At 40.9% G+C, this 26020-nt stretch overlaps 1 long non-coding RNA gene across 1 annotated transcript; it reads right to left on the bottom strand.

The window, feature by feature from the left end:
- Positions 1-8106: 8106 nt before the first annotated feature.
- LOC136293702 (uncharacterized) lies at positions 8107-13695 on the bottom strand. Its single transcript, XR_010722231.1, has 3 exons — positions 13577-13695; positions 12413-13498; positions 8107-9250 (listed from the first exon to the last, which is right to left on the bottom strand). It is a non-coding gene; the product is annotated as an uncharacterized lncRNA (long non-coding RNA).
- Between the last annotated feature and the right edge of the window lie 12325 nt (positions 13696-26020).

Raw genomic sequence — 26020 nt, 5'->3', positions numbered from 1 at the left:
TGTTTGCTTGGCTTTTAGAGAAGAAAGCAGCCACAGGCTCTGTACCTTTCTGATCAATTTACCTTTTACTACTTTACCTGGCAGATTATTAAAAAGCAACAGTTCCAGCTAAATTATCAAAGCATGATATAAGCCCTTCATGCAGTTACAAACACTGCTGGACAGGCTTTTAACTGCTCTTGTCTGTATGTTAGACACTTCCAACCCAGCTGTGCAGAGCAAAGTGACTACAGGGTGGGAATTGTACTGAAGACAGGTAACTCTCTTCAAAGACTTGTTGAGCTTAGGCATAAGGTTATGGCTACAGCTCCTGTATTCCTTGGAGTCTCTGGCTGAAATTGCTCATCTCTTGCAGGAGGGGCTGAACATGATGCTCAAGCCTTTGGGAGTCCTTTTGCACTACGACCTTTGCAGTTGTGTCCTCTCTTGACTGAAGTAAACTGTGCTCTAACTCTGCAGCCCTATGATCTCTAGCCAAGTACTGCATGGCTGGGGCAAACGCTGTACTAATGATCACGTTAATGAAGTACAATGAAGAGATGCTACAGAAAAATCGCAATTCATTTGAAAAGACATGTTTGTAATAGAAAACTTAATTTAGAAATATAAATGTGGCTATAGAAATGCAAAGGTGCCCACCCCACAAAATGAGAAACAAGACAATGCCAGGTAGGTGACGATTAAAGAGAGATAGGAAGCTGATGGACCCACATCTATAACATCATCCCTGAGTTCTCCAACACTTGCAGTCATCACATTTCCTCCTCTGAATCTTGCTAAAGCAATACTGCAATGCTACAACACACCAGAAAAACAATTGTTCAGTAAGTTCGATTTGTGGCAATACCACTACTTTTCTCACCTCACCTCAGAAGGATTTTACCATCCTTCTCCAGAGAATTCAAAATGCAAATGACTAAAGAGGGAGGAGGAAGGGGGAAATTTGTTATGTGAAAAACAGCTAAATCCATTTTCTTTAGGATAGACAAAGAAACCATTTCACTTACACACAGAGGGAAACTTACAAGGAAGGAAGTTTTTGGGTGTAGGTTTGTTTGTTTCCCCGTCAGGTAATCTGCACAACAGTTATAAAAACAGTTATAAAACGAAATAATTATCCAATGTAAAAATAAACTTCCATAACACTTTATTCATAATTTTCTTTCTTACATTGAACCAGGTTTATCACAGTGATACTCAACAGCTGGAAAAAAGACTTCATTATTTGAGTCACCAGGCAAACCATACAACAAAAAGCAGAAACTTACAAGAAACTCAACAAGAGTTTATTGTAACTCAACAACTTGTAGCAACAACTCAAACCACCAGGGGAATACAAATTAAATCCCAGAAGCAAAGACAACAGGAAATGTTGGTACAATTATTTGCTAGGTGGGCCTCAAAAGAGCCCTCTCCCAAGTGAAATGCACACCCCAAAAAACCACTGGAGATACTCCTAACAGTTCTAGGTCAGCATGTCCTTTCCGTGCCACTTTTACCTTGCAGCAGTATCAAGTATGTGTGAAGAGCTGGGTGTCAGCTTAGTACTAGTCCATGCCTGATACAATCTGCACAACAGACTGTAGAAGACCTAAAAAGAGATTTTATGTATTGCCCAGAGGCTTTAAAATCCGGTAAGCAGAAGAAACTGCAAGTTGCAGATTAGTTAATGCTATTAAAATGGACAGTTATCTTAAGGGATAGTTTTGCACTGAAATGTTTAGCAAGTTAGTTTCTTTTTCAGCTGAAGCAAGAGCTAGCAAATCCCTGCCTGACATTAGGATAATTGAGAAGTAGGAAACTTTCATTAGAATGACAATCCAAGAGTGCTTTGTTAAAATACAAAACTCTATTTGCATTTGCTGCTCATAACAGTATTGAGCACAAACCAGATGTTTCTTTCATATTCAAAATTTGGAGACTGAAGTAGCCACACATTAGGATAAAAGTTCACAAAACAAACCAAGAGACACAAAAATTCTCTCCACCACCTGACAAAACAACGAAAAAAGCGCTCCTGTTTGGAATTCATGCAAGGCAACACTTGCAATGAAATTACGGGGCATGGAGGACTTACTAGCCTGAGTACCCGAAACTACTGGTGGTACTGCAGAGAGAACCGAAGCAAGGAAGGATTACAAGGGACCACCCCGGAGCTCAAATCTCTCCCAAACCCACCAAGCCCCGGCAGGGAGCGGCGGGGCCCCGGAGCAACAACAACAACAACCCAAGGAATCTCAAGATTCCGAGCCAAAACATCCCGGAGAGAAAAAAAAGCAAACAAACAAAACCCACAGCAGCGAATCGGTTTTATTTCTACCCGTCCGCACAGTACTATTCCTGGGCAACCCTTCCAACACTCCCGAGGCATTGCGAACTCGCAGCTATTACGAAGCCTCAGTCATCCCTACTCAAGAGTTCGCATTGCTCCCGCCGGTTGACTCCGCTGCTAAGCAGAGCGGAGCCCGCCGAGCATCGCGCATGGCGCGGCCGAGGGAGCACACGACGCCAGGGGAGCGCTGCCCTCCTCGCCGCCGCCCGAGCACGGCACGGACGGGCACGGAGCGCCGCTGCTGTGCCCAGCCCCAGCCCCGCGCAGGACACACCGAGCAGCTCCAGCGGCCGCCGCCCGTCCCGGGGCCGGGAATCCCGCTCCCAACGGCGTTTAAATCGCCCGCCGGCGTCACGTGAGCCGCGCCGCCATTGCCCCGTGCTGTCGCGGCGCAGCTGTGAGGGTGCCCTCGGCTCGGCAGCGGCAGAAGGCGCTGGAAGGACTCGGAACCATTTAAACACTACCAAGGTTTTAAGCTGGCCGAGCCGGTGTGGTCGGCAGTAGAGCTCTCTGGCCCTCAGCCTTCCACCACGTGCTGGCAGCAGAGCTCTGGCTTCATGGCGCTGGGTGGTGAAGCAGCGTTGCATAAGGAGATGATGGCGTGCATTCTCCGGAGGGGAATTAGCTACCTGGCATTCCATCATGGAAAATCCAAGCCTGCCAGTTTGTCAAAAGCTAAAGCATGTGCAAGAGGCTGACTGGCTGAAGGGTGACAAAACTACTCCATATTAAAGAGAGGAACCACACCCACTTCTCTGTGTGAGTCTCCAGTGTGAGTCTCCAATGCCAAGCCTCACCCAGAGACTGTAGTAGAGGTTGAAAACAGCTGAAGTTGTTACGAATATCCATCTGACCATAGAAGCTGATAGCATTCACCCATTAAAAGTTCCTGTAAAATAGGAAGTAACAAAGTACAGAACTCAATTTTTCCACACCCCCCAGCATGCTGCAGGCAGGACTGCTCCGGTTTCACCAGCTGCGCTTGGAACTGAAGGCACCGACACGGTGCTGTTTCCTTGGCACTTGCATTTTTGATCTTCTGGCACCATTCCTCTTGAAGTCCCTTCCCATGAAAGCGTGTGGCATTTTTTGAGTATTAAAGGAACAAGATTTAGGGCCATGTACAAGAGGACTTACCTTTTATGGCACTTTCCCAATATTAGGCGTCACTCAGTCACAAACTCTTTCACCTAACTTTGTCGATACTTAAGTTTCCGTGCATAAAATTAAACAGGCTCTCAAGTTTGGCTGTGTTGCACACACTCAGCCACCCGCTTGTGACAGCACAGACCTGCCTCATGTCTGGGTTATACTCAGAACCTGCCAGTGCTCACAGAGGCTTTTGCTGCCCATTCCGTCTACTGGGCAGATTCCATGGCACGCAGACTGCAATGGCTTAGGAGCACAGAGTGGAAAGGGACTTCCTGACCCGCAGGGTCCTGCCTCCAAAGCTTTTTCTTAAAAATGCCAGAAATGTCTCTTGCAGACAAGTCCAAGCAGCATCACGCAGTGGGGGAGATGCGCTGCCTTGTGCCCAAACGTGCTGTATTTTCACACAAATGACGCAGTAATAATAGAGTCCTGGGGCTAATAACATCCCTATAAAAGCAGTGGCTTTCCTAAATAAAGCTCCCAGATGAACCTGCTGTGTTATCATGACTCAGTCTGTAGAAAAAGGTAGAAAACAAACCTTAATACCTGCTCATGATCTGATGCAGAGACAAGTCCCATTTGGCTCCATATCTGTGTTTGGCTTTATGCTAAGTGGATTAGTAAAACACCAACCAAACACATCTGAATTTCATGCTCTTTGGTTTTTCTGTCAGCTTACTAACACACATTCTCCACAGAATTCAGATTTTGCTCTTGTATGAAAAACATAATACCTCAAGTGCAGATTACTGTGTGTACCTTGCCAAAATCCTACCTGGAACTAAAGCCAAACCACAATGCTGCAGAGGTTAGTAGAAATACTGTTCCAAAGCCGAGCAGAATATCAAAATAAATAAATAAATAAATATGCCTTCATGATCTCCCATGGGTACCTTAGAAGAAACATGGAGGCTTGAGATTAACATGGTGTAAATAAACACAGTGCAAATAAGCCATGTGATTTTGAGCTTTCTACTGTAGTTCTGCAGATACACAAGTACAGCAGGAAACTAAACATTAATAGAACAGACTAAGGGAGCAGAGACTTTTTTAAAGAGAGCATTGTTTATTAAAAAAAGCTAGTAACCCACTTCTCCTATACTTCCTTTCCACACCTATATATTTTAAATTAAGTTGCTTTAATTATATGCATCTGCTGGATTTGAATGCCATTATTCATCCATAGTCCATCTCTCTAAAAACAAACCATCAGGCCCATCTTTGTGACAGCACTTTTCTCCAGAAGTTTTGGGGATGGTCCAGCACAGTCAGCCAGACCTTTCCCCACAGAGTAAAGAGTGGCCTTCCAGTCTCCTCCTATCCTCTTACAACGAAAGGATGGATAAGGAGGTGTCACCTATATTTGAATTTGGCACCTGTTCTTCACCCTACAGAACACACATGCAGGGAGCAGGGGATGGATGAGCCAGTGCTCTGCAGATCAGCTGATGTCCTGGTCTCATGTCCCAGCACTTGGATGCCTTACAGGAGCACCAGTCTTGGGAACTTCTGGATATTGAGTGCTTCTAACCAAAACCTTTGCTCTTCTACTGGTTTATTCAACCACAGTTTAGGAAAGCACCAAGGGAATTTCATTTGAATGCCTGGGTTGACAGCCTTTTCAACAGTAGAACTAAAATTTGGCATACATTTCTCAGCTGGAAAAAGTGTTGCTGTTTCTAGAGTTTTGGGGTTTTTTACTATTTCTAAGCAGTTTATAGATAGTTTACTGGTATTTTTGCTGAGAGTTCTTTGTGTAGAAATCTCTGTGTAGAAATAGTATCTTCTTCCAGCAGTTTTGTGTTCAAACTACAGTGTACTGTGCTTAGGCTTGGTCACCATATTCAGAGAAAAGACATGCAGCTGCTAGAGATTTACTAATAAGGGCGAATGTCTGAATGCATCAGTGTGTTACATGAGATTGTTTTACTGGCACAAACATAAATCAGAGATTACTTTCTTGTAATTCCCTGGTATTCCTAGAGGATGATTGATGTGTCATCTCACGTAAACTTGTGTTTTCCTTGCTCTCTCATGTTTGAGGGACTACATGTGGTGTACCACAACAAAATCTGCTGACAGCTGACTTTGGACCTATAGACTTCTTTTAATAGAATTACAAAAGCAAACTAATTGACATAACTTGAAAGAAACTCTCTATGGCAACATTTTAAAATTTTGAAGTATGCTTCTTTTGGATAACGTGCTATCTTTAGAAGACCACATTTTTGGAGAGGAAGAACAGAGGGAGCAGCCATCAGACTTCAAAGCATTTCTAGTATTTGGGATGAGGGATTGCATTAGGAAGCCTGATGATCATGAAATGCTTCATGAATATTGTTTGTCTTCTCTTGTAATCCTTGCTTGTTTCTTTCAAAAAGCTTTCCCTTCAGCTGCGTACAAGAACATAGTAGCACGAAGAAAAAAAAGCTCAATTAGAGGTTGCCTGTTCCTGAGTTGCTTTCATATGTTTGTATTCATCATGGGCATCACTAAATACCTTTTCCCTCCCTTGCCTTGTTATCTCTTTTCCTTCTGTTCTTTTTCTTACTAATTAGACCCCTTTCACCTCCCAAGTTACAGAACTAAAGTGTTGTTTAACAGCATCTCATAATTCACTCTGGATGTGTCATATCCATGGCCATTCCATACATTTTGTAGAGTACCTGGGACAAGGGGAAGGGGCTCCCAGACTCAGAAAGTATGTGTGAATCTTGGATAATGCTCCTTTTGCTCAGAAGGGCAGAATCAAGGAGTACAGCACTGGCAGCATGCCAAGGGGCCACTGCAGAGGCCAGGAGCTGTCCTGTGTGTGCCAGAAAAGGGACTAAAAAACCTCCCAATGGTGCTCCTACTCTAGCCTTGTCAGGATTCAACTTTAGATCTGCCAACTGTTTTAGGGTAAGTGGGAGAACTCGGTCACATTTACTTCCTAGGCATTAGAGGAATTAATACAATCTTTAATAATCTATGCAAAAATAAGGCTCTGAGGTTTTGTCCAGTACACATGCCAAGCTCTGAATCTGGATCAGGACTCATGTTTCAGGACTGTACATTAATCTACTCTTCTGTATGGTCATAGTTTTTAATATTTAATGGGGTTGTGCTGCTCATTTAGAGAATAAACCTTTCTGATTGCTGTCTTCTTCTCCATTGCTTCTCTAATGTTGTGTTGTAACTCAGCCTTTCATTCAGGTAGCCTGGGGGCTGAGTTTTTGAATGGCAGCTGCACACTGGGTTTTCTTTTAGGATAGCTCTGCAACCTTTAATTGTGTGTGAAAGACCGAATTGGTTCCTGTGTGCTTTTTGAAAGTATCATACAGATTAAGAGTGACTCTCATTTTTCATTCACTTGCTTCCCATTGGGAGAGCCTGCACAAATATTTTTTATTCATTGATGCTGAGATCATGTCTATGAGGACAATACATGCTCCATGCACAATTCACCCTAATTTCAGCTGACATGGCCACCTCCCCGGGCATTTCACCAACTGCAGCCTCATGCAGTTAGAAGACACTTTACCAAAGCAAGACAAAGAATCATGCACATGCAAACATAAATATGTGGAAACTTTAAAGGATTTTGTAGAACCTAATAAAAGACAAAAATTAATTTATTATAACAGACTATTTTGATAGGTGGTCAAACCAAATACACCGAATGAAAACGATGCCGCAAAATACATTGTACTGACACAGTCTTAGCAAGAACAGAATTCTAGTTTCTTAACCTGCTCCTTTAATTGAGAAATCAAGAAGTCCCAGGGTTAGATGTGGACAAATCGTTTTACATATACAAGCCGTTGGAATTAAGTCGTCCTTAATTTACATCAATAAATTCAACTTTGAATTGCTTCCCTTAGGGATATAGATTTAGGTTTGGAAGTATCTGCTTGCATTAGTTCAAGTGAGTGCTGCCTGGAAAGCAGCATGACAATCCCAGAGGAAAAAACATCATCCACTGATTAGTCTCAACTGTAGTGTAGGTGTGGGAACTCGTGCACTTGTGGACTTCAAAGCCAGCATTTTCCTTCCATTCAGACTTTACCAGCTCACAATCTCTCCATGATCACTCCCTTAAAATGGACAAAAAGGGTAGTGCCATCAGACACAGCCCAATTTCAAGTCAAAAAAATTCGTTCCCTCAGAGAACTGTATCACACGAGGATTAACCTATGTAAACAACCCAGGAGCTTCCTGTCTTTCCCATTAAAATTAAACCTACCTCTTCACTCTGAATTCCTGTCTTAAATTACTTCCTTATCATTATCTTCACCCTTTTCACTTTGCAGTTCTTTCTGCCACTGACTTATTTTGCTGCCCATCATGCCCAGGTGCTAGAGCTGCTCTATTGTACTGATGAAATGCCACTGGTGGTAGCCTGCCAGTGAAACAGAATAGAGTGGGCCTTTAAAATAATTCCTGGGACGTTTCCAGGGATGAAGTGGTGTTTTATAGCTCTTTTTCCTGATATTGCCTACAAGCCTATAGACTGTCACGATTTTTCAGTAAAACCATTCGGGACTGGAAAATAAACGCAGACCCCAATTGCTCATCCCCCTAGAAAAATGAACAGTTCTGCTGTCTCAGTTGACTTCAATGGAGTTCAGACAGACACAGAGAGATTAAAAGGCTTTTATTCCTCTCCTAATATTTCTGTCCACTTCTACCTTTGTACTGCTTGAAGAAGCAGAGAACTGCCTCTCACAGTGGTAGATTAGACCTAATGAAAGAAATGGAGAAAAAAATAAAAAGGTTAAGCAAGCAACAACTGAAAAATATAATTGTATTGATAATGAAAATAATTAAGGTAGTAATTGTACCTTGCACTGCTTTTTCACATTTTGTATTATCAACTTTACCTACATTTTAATCGGATTAATGATATCATCTACATATTTTAAATGCCAAAAAGACTTTCATAAAATAGTCCCAGAGGAACTAATTGTTTCAAAAAACCCATCCACAGTTCATAGAACTACCAGAATACACTAAAGACACAAATGGAAATACACACTCAAGAGAGAAGCAAGGCAAATGAGTTAAGAAAACCAATTCCTTTTACAGAGGAAAATACATTTTTTAATGAACTGCAAATCTAAGTATTTCTAATCTTCTACAGCCTTTGTTGTCAAAGAGATCAGGTTCTGAAATCATGTCTGCTTTGCATTACAAATGCAAACAGTGCTTTCCAATACAGAGAGTGCCAGACAGCACAGCTTCTCCCCTAGTCCTTGAGCATTGCCAGTGGAGGTGCCCACAGGCAAAGCCGGGGTCGCACGTCCCAGGCATGGCTTGCGGAGGGACCTCGGTGCTGCCTCACTGCTGCATAGTCCAGGCCAGGCACTTCTCCCACAGATACAGCAGACTTACTCTCAATAGCTGAAGAGGCATTTTCTTGCAGATAAAAACTAATCTGAATTACACAAACAGAATGAGGGAGCACTTTTATTGGAAGCAACAAATGAAAGAGTAGTCCGAAATGTCCAGGGCTTGTGGTGAGAGAGGAGGAGATGTTCTGTGCATAGTAAACACTGGATTTATTGAAATTAATCCCAGTCACTTGTGTGAGGAAATGAGTTTTAAATTATGTTCCCAGAAACCTTCCCCAAAGGTTTCAAATGGCTTTTTCAAAGGAAATGGCTTGACTTTGAATTTTCTTCCTCAAATCATTTGGTGTCACGTTTAGCTACTCATTACATGTGAAATTCAAGATAAGGAGGTCAGCTTCTGGTGGATGCCTCTCTGCAGCAGCAAGTGGGGTTCCTGAAAAGAAATAGAGCTTTATTAGAAGGATGGTTCTAGGAAATTTAGCTTTTTGCTGATGGAAACAGAAAAATATATAGGATGTACTTTAAAACAAAGACATTCAAAAGCTCCTTTTGCCTTTGTCATTAAAAACATCATGCCAGATTCACAAAAATCCATTCTAGTTTATGCTTCCTACATTACTAAAAGGAAATAGTAGTTATAAGCTTTCTCCTGTGGGAGCTTGCATGAAAGAGGAATTTGACTTTGCCAGAGTAGCATCTTCTTCTTCTCTGCATAATGCATTCAGTTCAGCTGCTCTTTCTCCTGGCAGTCAACATATGCAACAGTGTGTTTATGCAAGTTTGACCTTCCTGCTCTTCCCTGTCTCATTTCTGTTTGCATGAGCACTGTGAGCTGATAAAGTGAAGTACATTTTTAAGGTCTCTCTATTTTGAAAAGCCTTGAAAAGAAGACATCTCTTTCTCTGACAAAAAGCTGTTAAAAATAGACCAGACGTATTCCTTCCTGTCACAATCATAAACCAACAGTTAAAGGCCTTCATTTGTTCTATTCACGTGGGTGAATAGAATCCAGTCCGCCTGTGCTGTGCCCAGGAAAGCCTCCGTGAAACACAAAGTAAGTTAGTCAACCTGCCCTGCCTGTCAGCTGGGTAAGTGATGGCTCTGGATGGACCCTAAGCCTTGAACGTTTTAAGGACAACAGTTACCATAAACCCCTACAAAATTATAGCCAGGGTTGGCTTGCTAATCTTCCTATTTTTCCTGTTTAAAAGAAGAAAATAGTTGCTCTGAACATAGCTGAGGTTTTAATCTCATTTGATCTTATCAAGGTTTCAAATCTTTTTTCTTTAATCTACACCTGATTGTCCCTTTCCCCTAATAAAGTTACTCCCAATAATTAACCCAAAAATCAGAATTAATTAATTTCCACCAACTAACATTACTGTAATATTGGCTTCACAGTTCTCCTTTCAAAACCATGTTCAATGCAACTCAATTAAATTAGCTAAATAAAGAATGGTGATTTTTTTTCTGACTTTTGAGCCAAAAATCAGCTGATAATCAAAAGAAAAGCCCAGCTGTAGCTTTTCTAAAAATCAACATGAAATTATGAGAAAGGTTTAATTTCCACGTTCCTAAACACAGTTAAATGTTAATGTTTCCTAAAACAAAAATACATTGAAAAAAGATCACTTTCCTTGCAGAATGACTCATAGGAATATAGGGATTGGGCCATTTGATTAAATCAGCTGTTTTCCAAATTTTTTAATTTTTTTGAAATGTATTTTGAAGATGGATGGAATAGTCAATACTACAAAAAATATAGGACATTACAAATGCCAAGGCCAGTTTTTTCCTAACTGGATATTATTGATTTAATTGAACCTCCAAACTCAGCAGTGCTAGTTTCTTAACACTGTCAGCTATGGGAACTATCAGTAGCTTATGGCTTTGCCACATTTTAGCATCATATTTTGCATAAGCTTTATATATACCAAGTAAAACTCTTCTGTCAGTTATCGGGAAGATTCTGGGGAGAGAGCTCATAGGTTAATCTGCAACACAAGTAATTTAAACCTGCTTAATTGGGAAATTTATTATCCCTGTAGTTTGGCAAGTGAACTTAAAATATTGTGACCTAAAAAAAAAGAAAAACAGCAAACAAAAAACCCAACCAACTACCAACAAATGACTCTGAGGGCATTTAGTAAATTTTTCATCCACACAGAGTCAGAGTGGTGCAGCAAATAAGGCACTGAGGTCACACAATGAATGAGAAAGATGTAAAAAAATATATTAAATAGCTAGCTACAGAGTGAGTGTAGGGCATGAGAAGAAAGGTCAAGAGCAGGAAATGAGGCAGGAATCTGGTGGAAGAATAAAGCAAATTGATTTCAATGGTGAGTTAAATGGATGCAGTGATAATTTTGATATTCCCTAAACTCTGAGTAAATTCATTTTACATTATTTTCTTTGCACTAGCATCATAATGTCAGCAATGCTATTTTCTGTTCCACAGATTTGCTTTGTACAAGAAACACATTATATGCAGGCAATTTTTAACAAATAGGTCAAAGAAAGTTAATAACGAAGTTAGAATCAACAAATCATGTAGTTATATTGTATTTCAGGAATAATAGATCACTTAGAAATGCTTCAACATATATATTTTATTTTTTCAACTCATGAATTTACTGTTCCTGCAGCACTCTGCTCACCAGGTTTTCTTTGTTAATGGAGAGTGTGAATAGGAAAAAAAAAAGATAAAAAAGCATAGCTGAATTATTCATGCTAATGATTTCACATCTAAACATTATGTGAAAAATACTGACTATGCTGTTAAAATAAAAGGTGGCTTGACTTACTAAATGACTCTGAGAATGCTTCACCTGTGAAAGGGTTTTCTGTGCAAATTACTTGTTGCAAAATGCTCGAATATTGCAAAAGTTTAATTCCAAGGTCTTGGGTATTGGAAGGGATTGGCAGGCAGTGGGTTTGCATTTATGTTCTCTTGGAGGATGTGGACAGCCATGCAGAGGTCCTTAAAGAGAAGGCAGCCTAATGACAGGTAATCTGAATCTCCCCTGGAGATTTTGGGAAAGTTATAAATCCACAAAAAGAACTGGGAAGTACTTGCTTGGAAGACTTGGCATGAGGTAGCAATTTAAAGGACCTGCACTTAAAATCCAGTCTGGGGCCCAGCCTCATAAGCACATGACCCACCTGAAATTGCGTAAAACAAAACATGTGGATTTTAGCACAGAACGGCAGTTCCACATGAATGATCTTAATAACATCTGTGAAAAAGTTCATTCTAGTTCTCATTGCAGCCGGGAGCTTAAAAGATGAATGGGCTTAGAGCATAAAATCACCTCTAGAGAGGATGTCTGTATACAGCAGAGAGCATTTTGTGGGGTTTTTATATTTGTCCAGACCTCTGTGTTTCTTTTAACACAGCTCTTTCTACAGAAAAAGACATCTCTGCACTGTTAATAGTGGTGATCAAAATGTCCTGCAAGTGCAGTCTTGCTCTCTGTTCCCAGTTCTTAAGGTAGGGTGGGTGCCATAGTTTGAAGCTGAAACTAATGAGGGGTTCCCTCCAGGTGGGACTTTGGTGTCTGTGTAGCACCACAGCTCCTCACCAGCTGTTTCATACCATGCCATCAAGAGGCTGAAGTGTCCTGATGTCCCCCTGTCCTGACGACACCTGGAACCACAGCAACACCACAGACTCAGGGCTGAAATGGATACAGTGCTGGTTCCCTGGTCTCCTCTGTTTTATCTTCTTTGCTTTTGCTGAATCCTGGAAAACAGCAAATATAGTGTCTTTTGGCTTTTAGCAAAATGTTGTAGCTGAACTATTTTCAGCCTCAAAAAAAATTTAGGTTTTCAATGACAAATCTAAACTAATTGCTGGTTTTGCTGTTGCTTCAGAGTCTAGTTTTTGTTTGATCTGTTCAAATATTTATTTGTGAGTGCCACTCAGGAAGCAATTTAGCCCATCATCTCTTCTACAGTTGAATGCCACAAATGTGGTTTTAAGCCAGAGGTTATCACCACAGAGTAAGTAACAAGCACAAGTGGTGATTTGGCTCAGGGTGAGCTCTTCCTGGGATGCTGGCTCTTGTTCAAGGAGCAATAATTTGGCATTCCATGAAAAGGGCAGCCTTATCTTACAACTACAGGACAGAGACGTGTACTTTAGAACTCTACCTCTGTTTGAGGCCTGGAGACTGACTAACCTCCAGGTACAGGCACAGAACTGAGATGATTACAGACTTCTTATTTCTGTAGATAAAACTGAGTTTTACACCTCAGGTGGAATGGGAGAAAAAGGAAGTAAGGACTGGAAGAAAAGGAAATTCAGATTTAAGGCTTTGGTTAAAGGATGAGTTATACTGGCGAGTGACTCTGTTGCCTTAACATTTGACTCATCCTCCATTGCAGACCATCACAGATCCTTCTGGGAACTTTGCTGGTCATGTATGTGGGCCTTGTGTTTGTGTGAGGATTGGATCCTTGCTCAAGACAAACCTTCAGCCTTTTAAGCAATTGGACTACGGCTTACATTCCTGTATGCTAAAACCTGGAGGCTGTTTTCCTTTAGTTGTTACTCAAACAGGCTGCCTCTCCTAGTTCTGGAAGCTTGTCTTAGTGAGAAAAATCTGAGGGAAAATAAACTTGGTACTTAGCTCACACAGAGGGCTGAAGGACAGCAGGAGACCAATGCATAGCCATCTCACTGGAAAAATAAAGTAACACCATTTGAACAATAGCAACCTCTATGGGCTCCCCTAATTTATGGGAGATACATACATACGTGCCATTTGAGTTTGGAAAAAATTCCTTCAGTCTGAGGTAGCAGGAATTTAGTCCTTGCAGTGAAAAATACCATCAATTTTGTTGTGATTGAAAATGAAAGAACATTTCCTCTTCATGTTTCATTTTGATCTTCTTTGTTGTTGTTGTTTTTTAATAAAAGGTTCAGCATGCATGGAAAGAAAAGAAACGAAACCTGAATTTTAGTCCTTTTTTCCTGCTAGGTTTAAAAGTGAAAAAAAATTTAAATTTCCTCAGGCAGACTCCAGTTCTTTTTTTCTTTGCCTCATTGTGTATAGCATGATATACACATGTAAAGGAAAAAGAAATCCTTTCTGAAGCATCTCAACTGAAAATTGGGGGGTATAATTGGAAAGCTATGAGTTTTTTTTTAATTTCAGCATCACAAAACAAGATGTATACATATTGTATGTGACATGAGAAAGACTAAAATGAGGCAGGCCTCACTGGGGCTTCCCATTCAACAGTCTAGGAGAGGAAACAAAGGTGACTTCTGAGCTGCAGGCAATGTCACGCTGTAGGAGAGCAGCTCCATGGCAGCAGCTTAACTGCACCTGTGACAAAATGCAGAGCACAGGGTTGTTCTGCTAGAGAAGGGATCAATAATACAAACTTTGATTACTTAAAAGTAATATAGGTGGCGGAAGTATATAGAGGGGGGAAGAAAAGGTGAAAACACTAACTGAATTTGGAGAATGTTTCTGTGGTAGGACAGGAATGAATTTTGCCTGGCAACAGAGGCAGTAACTGTAGCATCCTGCAGTATGAGGATGAGGCTCATGTAATCATCATGACCCAAATTTCTCTTTCAGAGCATGGGTCCCATATTCTCCCCAGAGCTATCTATAACATGTCAAATGTATAGATAGGGAGGTACATAGGTAGATACAGATGGGTATCTATAGATAGGTACCTATAGATAGGTAGATATAGGCAGTATCACCAGGAGTGCCTGAGGTACTTCTGCTGCAGCCTCAGTTCTGAGGAAGCATCCTGGGGCCTGGGAAATCCATGCTGCAGGAGCTGTGGAGCAGACAAAAGACACATCAGAGATATTCAGTAAATATGTATTGAAGTAGCAGATCAGATCTTCTAGCAGATCAGAAGCCTGAAAGCCTTTTGAACTCCAAAAGGAGAAAATAAGAGATGCTCTGTGATGTTTGCCACTCCTACTTTTCTGAAGAAACACCGATCTCAACACACACTGAGCCAGTGCAATCTCATGTTATAAATGATCTATTCATGCAGGGCTCTGAGTGCAAGACCAGTTTTGGGAAAGACAAAGTGAGGCTTTGGTTATTCATAAAACTCCAAGGAAGCTTTACAGACAGGACTGTCTGCAGGACTTTGGCCCAGGGCTTGGTATTCTCTGAGCACATCTGTTCAATCCCCCTGGAGCTGGGACTCAGCTCTATTTGGGGTGAATGGAAGGCAATTAGTATTTTCTTATCATCTTAAGTCAGGTGTTCAGAATTGATGCATGCTTTTCTGGGGACTCATATTCCTTGACAGAAGTTATTTTAACCAGGAAGAAAAGACAAAAATTTGGTGAGGCTTAATTATTTGCCAAATAATTTGTTTACTTTCAGATGTGTGCGATAACCTTTGCAGTAGGTGCATAGGAGAACGTGACATTTTGGATTAAGAGGAGCATCATTGAGTTTAGCCGAAATGCCTCTTGGCAGGCAGTGAAATGAGTGGCTGCATATTTACATGCAAAATGTCATTTATATAAATCAAATCTTGAACACAAATACCTGGAGATATTGTTTTTCTGTTTGCAAAAGTTCATCATGATATTTTGTGTGTTCTTGAGTGTAAGGCATGAATTAATCATTTGAAACAGCATTCAGGAGCCATAGACAGTCGCTGCTCCTATCTTGGGCAGCAGGTAGACAACTGGAAAAATGTGTTCCCCAAACCAAGGATTTTAAGATTTTATGCCAGAATGTCTGCTGTGTGGGAATGTCTCGCAGAGCAGAATCCTATGCACACAGGGACTCTAAACTGGAAATAAAGGTACTTAATACCTTAAAAAATAGCTGATCACTCTTGAGAGCTTAAAAAAGAAAAGAGGAAAAAAAAGGGAATCTCTTAAGTGAAAGAAAGTGATATAAGAAATAATTAAGTACAGTGCTGCCTAAATTCCTCACCTGAGATTAGACCCTCTGCTATGATCTGTTCTGTACAAATTTCTTAGGTTTAACGCAGAAGGAAAGAGATAAGAGATGTGAATCAGAGAAGGAGTAAAGAAGATATTTTTTGAAAGGTATGTGGATGCTTGAAGGTGAAGCTGGTGGCCTGGTATTTACAAATTGTGAATTTTTACTGGATTGGACTCCACTGACTAATTTAGTTGACACTCTGGACCTTTGACTTGATGCCTGCTCACTCTGAAAAGTTTTTTGTGCTGTTATTTGAGGAATATTCCCCATGGATTCCACACCTATCACAGCAGCTTCTCCTCAGTTTAGCAGAACCAGAAATTTAGCAGTGTCTTTTTCATGTGAACATTTCAGGTTTTCTTTCTCTCTGAGTCATTCATTGAAAATGGACTCCGCCAAAGTACTGTGCACCACTGACCAGTGCATAGTACAGAACAGGATCTCTTTTGTCTTATGCCTGTAATTTGGAAAGTCACCTGCAGCTTTCAGAGACAAACCACTGTTGAAATTTGTGGCTATCCCTAATATAAATATAAGCTCTTTCAGATGACCATTGTAACGCTTCTCTATCCTGAACAGTATTAAAGGGAGGAAAACAATCCTTTGGAATTCATCCTAAATGGAACTGACTACTAAACTGTTACCAGGAAAAAGAAAAATTAGCTTTCCCCTTCCATGGAGGCTCCTTTTAATTGCCCAAAAATAAGATGGAATAAAATATTTTTGTGTCAAAGTCTCTAGAATTGACTGCAGTGACTGCAATAAACGTGGCTTGGTCTGTAGCAATCTGTCCTTCTTTCAGTCTGAAATGTCACAGGTGCTCAGATGATTTCAGCCCAAGTTAGAGGCATTATCCTCCTAAAAATTGCTTCCTGTGAAATACTAAGCAATTTCAAACTGAATCCAAAAGCAACAGGAGTTGTTTAATCCTCTCTGTCTCCTCAGTGAGGAAAAATGGAGAAGTGGGATGCGTTTGAACAGGTGGAGAAGGGTTACTACAATCTTAATTTCCATTCTCTGAGAAAGCCCAAAGGCCTGATATGAGTGAGTTTCAATTGAATTTCCACAGTGGAGTCAGTTGTTATTTTATCCATCTGACATACCGAGAGATAGTCTTGTCATGGTCGTTTCAGTCACGGACATCCACTCTTCACTCTGCTCCATTTGGTTACACAAAATGTCTAGTTTCTGCAGGAAGGCTGGTTTTGCTTTTATTTCTTGAACTGAATTGCCTCTTGCTGCCTTAAACAATTTTACTTGGAGAAGCTGGGCACACAGGGAGAAAGGATACCTCACTTTCCAGGATGCCTTCTTTGTACAAAAGATTCAAATCTGAGACTAGGTGATTTTTATGACATTTTTACCTCCTTTTTTGTGTGCCTGTTCTGATAGCTACAATGTGATTTTATCAATAGATTGGGGGTCTCCCTGTGCTCTGTTTTGTGGGGAAAAGTAATAGCTTTCACTGACCCATCTGACACAGCTGGGAAAAAGAAAAGTGTTTCCTTGGGCCCATTACCTCTTTTCACATCTGAAAAATAATTTGCATGCTTTCAGGAAGAGTCCTAGCTATGCAGCTGTCTCTTATCACACTCTGTTCCCAGCTTCAGAATGTATGAACAAATGTATTTGGAATGATGAATAATAAATAATCTTTATCTCAACACACCCTTTTAGTCCACGAAGTCTCAAGACACTTCACAAAAAGTAATAAACTTCCTGTAAAGAATAAGGACCAATGTGCTGCCACCTCCACAAGGGGAAGTGGCAAATCAAATATGCACAGGCACTCTACAGAGGACAGATAGAGAGACTCACGCAGAGCACTTGTGCATTGAAGCATGCATAAAAGATAGGAAGAGTTTTCAGGGGTTTTCCTCATATCCACAGTATTTGTCTGTTGATGAAAAGAAAACTGGAAATGAAAGATAACCAAGAACAAAGGTTGCATTATCATGATTTCTAAATTGAAGTCTTAATTAGATTTAAAAAATACAGTAACCCCTATTTTAGATGAACTTCAAAAATAGAATGGGACTGACCAGCTTGGAATTTGCCCAGAGCACCAATTTTGAGACACTTGCCCATTGGGAAGCCACTCAGTCCCTGTCAAATATCTCCATTTCTCAATATTAAGAAGCACAGGACCTGCAGGAGGGCAGTACCCTCTCAGGCCAGATTCTGGGCATTTGCTAAGTGTCAGCTCAGTAGCCTACACCCAGGAATTTCTTGAAAATGTTACTGCACTGCAGCACCATGTACTTGTCTTACAAATTTGCCTTTGAGCATTATTTTGCAGTCCTTATGTCATTGGGGCAGCTGATGTGAGCTGGCTTGAAGATACAACCCTTTGTGCCCTGTGGCTGAGGACTTTGGCTGTCATGCACCCAGCCTGGTTTTACAAAACACGATTGCCATCATCGCAGAGTTTTAGAGGAAAAATGCTGTTAAGTTGTGAGAAAACAGATGAGCTAAAGCCACGCAGGCTAAGAAAAGCAAAACTATAGGCTCAAGAGTCTTTGCTGAGATGGGGTTACTTAAAGCTCAGGGATTCAAGAGGAAAACACTGACATGAAAAGCTGTAAAAATTCTTGGAAAAGCAAGGAATAAGAAGAGAGCAAATCTGCAACATCAAAGATCAGCCTAGGAGCAGGGGCAGACCCTTTCCTCACTTGACTTATGACTGCCTGTTCAGCAGAGACTCACCCAGAATCAAAAGAAAATTTGTGTGGCTGTGTAGCATAGTAGTCTCAGCTACCCACTGCATATGTTCACCAAGAAATAAATGTTGTGGACTCTGAAGTTGTTTTTCTTGCTTGCCAACTCAGGAAATACTGAAGCAAAAGCAACCCCCAGAGGTGAAAGGCTAAGGAAGAAATGAGCCTTTGCAAGAGGAAAATCTGTTTCCATCCTTCTTCCTCCCATTAATTCCCTAGTAGCCATTTTCTCCGGGAATCCAAATTATCAACGAACTCTGTGTTCATGGCAGCTGAAGAGAAGAAGGGAGATCCATTCATCAAGCCTTTTCTCTCACTTTCCTCTTGGCTAAGGGAGCAGGAAGAAAGAACAGACAGAGGTATGGAATCCAGCAAGATGAGGTAGTTCAGAGTAGAAGTAAAAATTAGTATTACTGCCTTTGGTATGATGGTTGTGGAGGCTCAGTGTGCTTGTGCTGATCCAAATAGACTGGAGCCACATTTCCATTTCTGAAAGGAAAAGCAGGAAACAGTCTAAAACTAGGTGTTCCCTGAAGAAGGAAAGTAAATGCTTTTGTCCCCTTCTAGATACTCTTCCCCCCAGAAATTCAGTACTGCCATATGGTTTCCATTTAACCCGGGTAGTAGGAGCTCAGGCGTTTGTTCCCATCACTTACATGCTTCCAGTGCCCAAATAGGAAGGAACTGCATAAGCAGGGCTGTGGAGAAAGCCTGTGCTTTAGAGAGCTGCCACCAGTACCTTCTGCAGTACAGGCCTATTCTGATCCACGTTAGCTGTGAAACCTGGCTGGCAGCCCAAACTGGTAATCCTTCAAGCAATGCAGATTTTCTAGTTCAAAGTAAGCATTCCTTTCTTCCCATTTTCATGCTTCAAAAGCCTCCCTCTTTAAATCAGGGTTAAATCACAAATGAACAAATGCTAATAGAAAAGTTCACATGCATAACCCCTGCAGTGTATTTACCTATGTAAATAACATGTAATTTTCACTATTTAATTACTGTTTCATGTCCCATTTCCTGCTGTAGTCTATATTTAAATTGCATATTTACCTCTATCTACTTTCTCATAATGTGTCTTGATATGAATATTCATGCCACCATTGAGTGGTTGATTACTTCTGTGCTAACCTTGAAAATACTTCCCTTGCAACACAGCAAACAGCCGGGTGCTGTGGTTGTATAACAGCAAAGAAAAGAAAATACAGTAAATAATGCTCAGGCTGTTTAGGATCAGACTATATTCTCCTTTGTTTTTTCCTCAGCAGGTATTTTTTACTCTTCTTATAAATTAAGTCAAGTTACTGCTGACTATAGTTCCCTGAATTATAACTCTGGAGACCAGATTTCCATAGAAAAGGAGTGGTGCAAGTAATAGGCAGTGCAGAATTCCTGCCCATGGTACTGCCTTTTCAGATGGGAGAGAAAAGTAGTTTCTCTTGCAGCTGGATGCACATTTCTTTTTAATCATGTGAAATTTGAAAGAGCGTTCTTATTGTTCTAAATTAGAAAACAGTCTGGAGGAGTTATCTGAGGACAAAAGGAGGGAGCAAGACCAGCAGAATTAAGTCTGATGAAGTAACATGGAACCAGTCTGAATTCGAACTTATATCCATTATGACTGGTTTCTATCATGAAACTTTGATGTTCAACTTACATTTCAAAACAAAGGCTTTTTTTCTCTTTTTAGGTCAACAGAACAATTTAATTTGGAAAATGAAGATATATTTTTTCAATGGTTCTCTGTTTCATAATTCAAGATATAGGGAGAAAAGCAGGCTAATTTTCCTTGATTTCTTTTGAACTTTAATCTCTAGGGATGGAATGGGGCATGGCCTGGCAAAGCCTGTTTCCCCCACACTGATTATGGAGAAAGTCAAGTCACTCTGAGCCTGTCAAACAGAGGCAGGTGTTTCCCAGGCTGGGTGACTCTCCATATCCAGAACTATTGTGACAGAAAGACAGGTTAGCACGTGGTGAGAAAGGGAATTACCTTATGACAGTGTTGTACTGACTTGGCCACGTACAGAGCTGTCACTTTTCTAGCCCTCATTTACCTCCTTTGGAGCGAAACCTGCACACCTCAGTTTCCCCATCCTGCTCAGTTAATTTCCTTGAGGTTGGTTTAATGATGCCTACAAAGATGCTGCTGCTCACCCTTGGAGCACTCAGTTCACAGCCAGGTAACCTGTCCTGCATTTTTGAGAAGAACACGTTGCATTCGTCTACACTGCTCATACCTTCGCTTCTAGGGGTGTCTTCTGAGTATCTTCACACCTAAGGCATCATTCCCCAACAACTTTGGAGTTATGACTCAGTGACTTCAGAGATTTCCAGCCTACAGAAGAGAGAAAACAGGTCTGAGGTATGAATTGACTTCTGTGAGAAGTCAAGGGATGTCTCCTACTGAGACATGATTTTGTTTCGTGAACTCTGCTGGTTTATCACTCACTAGGGAGTGGTTAAGGGAGTTACAGCTGCTGACATCATGCAAAAAGTTTAGGCTGACATGGATCCTCACCTAATTAATGTGCAGGGAATGAGAGTTTTCTCAACTCTGATGTCTATCCTCTTTGCTGTCTCCATTGCTGCCTATAGAAGGCCCTTTGGATCTGCCCAGTGATGCAGCCCCACAGAGGCCAAATACATTCATTCATTTTCAGAACACAAATGGACACAATCAGCACGGCAAGATTTTGATATGGCAGCCTTTCTCCTGGGTCCTTATCGTCAGATTTGTTACAGCATTGGCTAAGGGCCAGGCTAAAATGGAGCCCTGCTATTCCACACACGGGGTTTTGTGGAAGGAAGGGTCAACAAATGTGCCCCCATCCTCAGTGCCCATTGTTGAAAATCAGATCTTAATAACAATTTAGCTTAATCTTTATGGACAGGTGAGAGCATTCTTTGCTGAGGATTATTTCCTTCCTACACAATACTTTTAAAAGAGTTCTAGTGGGACATAAAAATGTAAAGATACAATTGCCAAAGTTACTAAATTAGATCATTGTTACATAACATGCTGTCATTTTTTAATCTATGCAGGCTGCATCTTGCTCTTTTACACAGTTCAAAGTTGACATGGACAAACTTTAAGTAACTCTATAAGGAACAGCAGGAAACTATAAGATCCCGTAACTGTTCTGAGCTTTAAATAAGTTTCATTTTTAATGATTCTGTTCTGCCTCCAAATAAACTGAAAAATGACTAGAATCTAAAGCTTATTTAGGAAGTTGCCATAGTAACAATTAACTACCTCTAAGCCCTTCAGCTTTATTTTATCTTTTTTCACTGAGGTGCCCTAAATTACTTGAATCCTGAATTGTTACAGTAATATATCCATGTCTTTGAACTAAATGACATGGTTTTGCTAGAACCCTCATTATGTGAATATTGATTGAATTTCTAATTGCGACTAGACATCATCTTGCTGACAGCACCACTGCAAGAAGCCATGTAAGACCAAGGAAGATTAACAGAAAAAACAGAAAAAAAATAAGAATGTTGTTTCTCTAGGGAAGCAGCTGAGATGATCAAATTGGGGAAACAGTGAATGAAGTAGAATTAACTTTAATGATTGAGTTTATATGGACCACAAGCCTTCTCCAGATGCAGTGCTGTTTGTTTCAGTTATTATCCTCTTACACTCTATGAAATAAAAAAATATTAGAGGAACCCAAAGAGACTGATTTTGACCTGTCAATTAAGTAATTATTCATTACAATGCAAAGGGCCTATTAACCCTAATTATTCTAATATAGGTGCATTTTCCACTCACTTTGTCCTGACATGGGCAATCCTGATATTATAAATTGTTCCATGAAATGTTGTGACATCTATTTTCCTTTATTAATTTCTCTGTTGTCATCTGACTTTATCAACAAAAGATTAGCATTTACCCCCTATTTCTTAGATGAGACTCAAGTCTGTAGCATTAACACTCACTGCTATTCTCATATCTGTTCTGCATTCACATATTGCAAATCGCTCCTGCTTGTTTTCTGCATAGCCCTTATTTATTTATTGTTCCAGAAAAGGAGTTCATTTTCATCTTGTGGACTTTTTTACCATAAAGGCAGTATGTTTCCCAAGTGAAAGTGGGAAAACAACACTTATCCATAGCATTTTTCAAAATGGAAGTAGTCTTTCTTACATCAGATAACTACGAGCAGTAACTGATAAAAATTGAACTTTAAAGGAAGTGAAGGAAAATAATTCCCAATCTCACTTGGTATTCCTTTATAATGTCAGTCCTAAGGCAACAAGGAAAAAGCAGATGACTTTATTTTTGCTTTGATGAAAACAATATTAATCTGGATTAGCCTGAAACCTGTCCTGGGGTTTAATAATCACTTTAACTGCAGATAGCTTAAAAGGAATAGCTCAATGCTGCTTTCATATTATTTTCTCCGTGTCTGAAAAGAATCTCTGCAAGTCTGCTGAATGCCTTTTTGATAATAAAAGAACAATATCCTAAAGCAAAGATGTTAGCTTCATTCCTAGATCTGACAGGAAGAAACACAATCATGCAATGCAAATAAAATCTGGAACAAAAGAGTAAGATACGGTCATTTCTGAACCAAAGAAAATGATTCAGCGGCCACAGATTTTTTTTGTCTGCGCTGCAGTTCTCAGAATTTTCATAATTTACATGACTAAGAGATGTTTGGCTGCTCAACCTTGTAATTCACAGGGAAATAGCATCTGGCTGTTTAGACTGTTATATTGACCTTGGAGAGCTTCTTGTACATATTTTTCTCCTGCAAAAATGCCTATTGCTATCACAAAAGGCAAAATAGCAGTGACACCAGCCTTCAGAACATTATATAGCATGAGTAGACCCTGTTCCTGGGCCATGCACTCTTCTCACTCCGCGTAGGACAGGACAGTCACATGGCCTGGCTGAATGAGGGAAGCTTTCAGCCACAGCTACACCGGGTCTTGAAAGGGGCAAATTTGAACACTAGGAAAAGGTATCTATCACCCTCATACATTCCAGGCAAATCACCCTTCTCCCTATTAGTCAGCTGCCGGTTTCTACCTCCTGTTATTGTTTTGCTAAAATTGTTCTAACAGCTCGCTGGGACAGGGTAGCTGGAGGTGGCTGACTGTGACACTTCTGACTTGATTTACAGGTATGATGGATGAGTGGAAGAGGTGGAGCCTCTGGGGCTGGGGACAGGGTCAGTGTGGCACTGGCTGGACCATTACTCACTGACTGGCAGTGGGCTGCCTTATTGACAAGAGGTTGAACTGGGCCAGCAAGGATGGAGAGAGTACAAGCACTGTCTCCTCAGTGGGTGCTTGAGGAAATGTGGGGCTTGAAGTGGCTCTGAACAAGCTCACCCATGTCAGACAGCCAGGTGAGTGAGTGCCCATCCACTCTCAGCAGCACTGGGACAAACATTGCTTCCACAGGCAGCTTCTGCGAGGGCAAATCAAAAGGGACCAGCTGAAGGGCAGCTGTAATACACGCTACACCTATTCAGCAGCAATTTTCAGAAACAGTTTCTGATAGTACCTCCCCTTCTCCCTGTTTTTCATCCCAGGATGGACACGCTGTATTTTCTGAAGACATCTCCCTTTGAAGGAGCTTCTTACCTTGGGCACTGACCTCACAAGAAGCCACGACATCTTTAGGTTTTTTGCTCCTGGTTCCTGACACATTCTGATGCTCTGTCCTCCTTCTCCTCTGCCCTTCTGGCTCGATGGGAGGGCTGTTTGCCAGTCCTTTCCTCTGAGACCTGTGTGGCATCAGAACAGACGAGCATCACAGCCCCAGAGACTTCCCACACCTTTTTTCAAGGAAGAAAAAAAGCCTTTCCTGCCTTTCCTGGACAAGCTGCATGTGAGCTCCACAATGTGCCCCTCGCCACATGCGATGCTCAACACAAAACCTGAATGTACAAACCCATGCTTTTTTAATACATATGCTTCATTCGTTCAGCCTGTTTGATTCAGACACATTGATTCATGCATTTGCTTTCCTTGGAGATATTAATACCAGCTCATACATACAGAATGAGAGAAGATGTAGCAATAGCATTGAAACTGGCTTGTAACAGATGTTAGTGAAGATAGTTATGATGTCTGCCTGGCACACCTCTTTGTTTCTTGGGTGATGTGAGTAGTAGAGAAATAGAGGAGAAAGAGAGAGAAGGATTGTAAACCTGAGGTGTATGTCTGGAAATGAAACAATTTTGTACATTCATTGCTTCTGTCTGGAGAGGAGCCATCTTAAAACTATGAATTACACTCTGAACCTGGGGAGAAAAAGCTATACCTTTGATTTCTTGCAGAAATGTGCTGAGGTTTTTCTACAGTGAGCAGTAAGCAGAGTGTGCTTTCAAAAGTAACTGGCCTCAGTTACAAAAGGAATCAACTGTTCAGAGTCCAACTGGAGCCTGGTGCTGAAAGGCAAAATACTCAGTAAAAACCTAGTTTGTATCTTCAATGGAAATAGTCCATTTTTGACAAATGCACAGGTATTTGCCTATGCTATTTGTGGAAGTATATTTGCATAATACCAGGGAAAGCATTTATACTTTCTAGACATGAGATATGCAGTAAATGACTGACTGGTTGTCAAAAATCAAAAGTGATGGTTGGGATCACTGAAGTATGGACTTTCTGTCTCTTTTTTCCTTACCCCTTGCTGCCATTACTTCTGCAGTTCTCAAATCCCCAAATAATGGGATAATGCCATAAACAGGTGCCTGGTAGCTACACTGCAAAGGTATTTTTGCTCTGTAAGTTTAATTATGATTGGCCAATATATGTGAGCCTTGCGAGGAAGTTTCTCTTCGATGTGATTTTGCAACCTGTTTAAAAATGAGGTATTACAGTGGGAATGGACATATTCATGATTCATGAAAACTTTGAGAACAGAATCAGTAGGACACTACTTAGATTTGGGCTATATGCCCCTCCCTGTTCAAAATGTATCCATTCAGACATATGCTTAGTGATCATAAAATTCAAAAGGAATTAAAAACCTGCCAAAACACTTTCCTAAGAAGGCATTCTTTGGGAGTGTCGTGCTGAGGACTCTCAAAATAAAAATGCCTGGCTGTCACTTTTTGTGGTATTTGTAGTTTCACATCCCTCAAAACAATCTGCAAGGGGTCCCACTAAGGTCCATAGCTTTTGGAGCAGAACTTTAGTAACCAAGTGTTTAAGAACATTTTTAACATTAATGACAGGTCTCACAGGAATCAAAGGCATCTCAAATATTAAAAATTGCTGACAGGATGTAGGCATTAATAAGTGCTTAAGAGCTTTGCTGTGTCCAAGTATGAGCGTGAGGAACTGTGTTGCTAACAGGGCAGAGGAAGTTTGTTTTCATATCAATTTGCTTGGAAATGGACTTTTTAAATAGAGCTCCTGGGCTGAATCAGTAAGGATTTGACTTGGTACCTAAAACCGCGCACTTTAAGAGGGTACTTACTCTGCTTTTAGCACCCAGGAACTCCAGCATTTGGACAGCCATTCTGCAAACTGCAGCCCATTGCTTTGCCTCAGAGCTTGCAGCTCAGTAGGCTGACA

Source organism: Chamaea fasciata, unplaced genomic scaffold, assembly GCF_029207755.1.
Source record: "Chamaea fasciata isolate MVZ Bird 193981 ecotype frontalis unplaced genomic scaffold, bChaFas1.0.hap1 SCAF_9, whole genome shotgun sequence".
NCBI classification, from domain to species: domain Eukaryota; kingdom Metazoa; phylum Chordata; class Aves; order Passeriformes; family Sylviidae; genus Chamaea; species Chamaea fasciata.
This window is presented reverse-complemented; position numbering and strand designations above follow the sequence as displayed.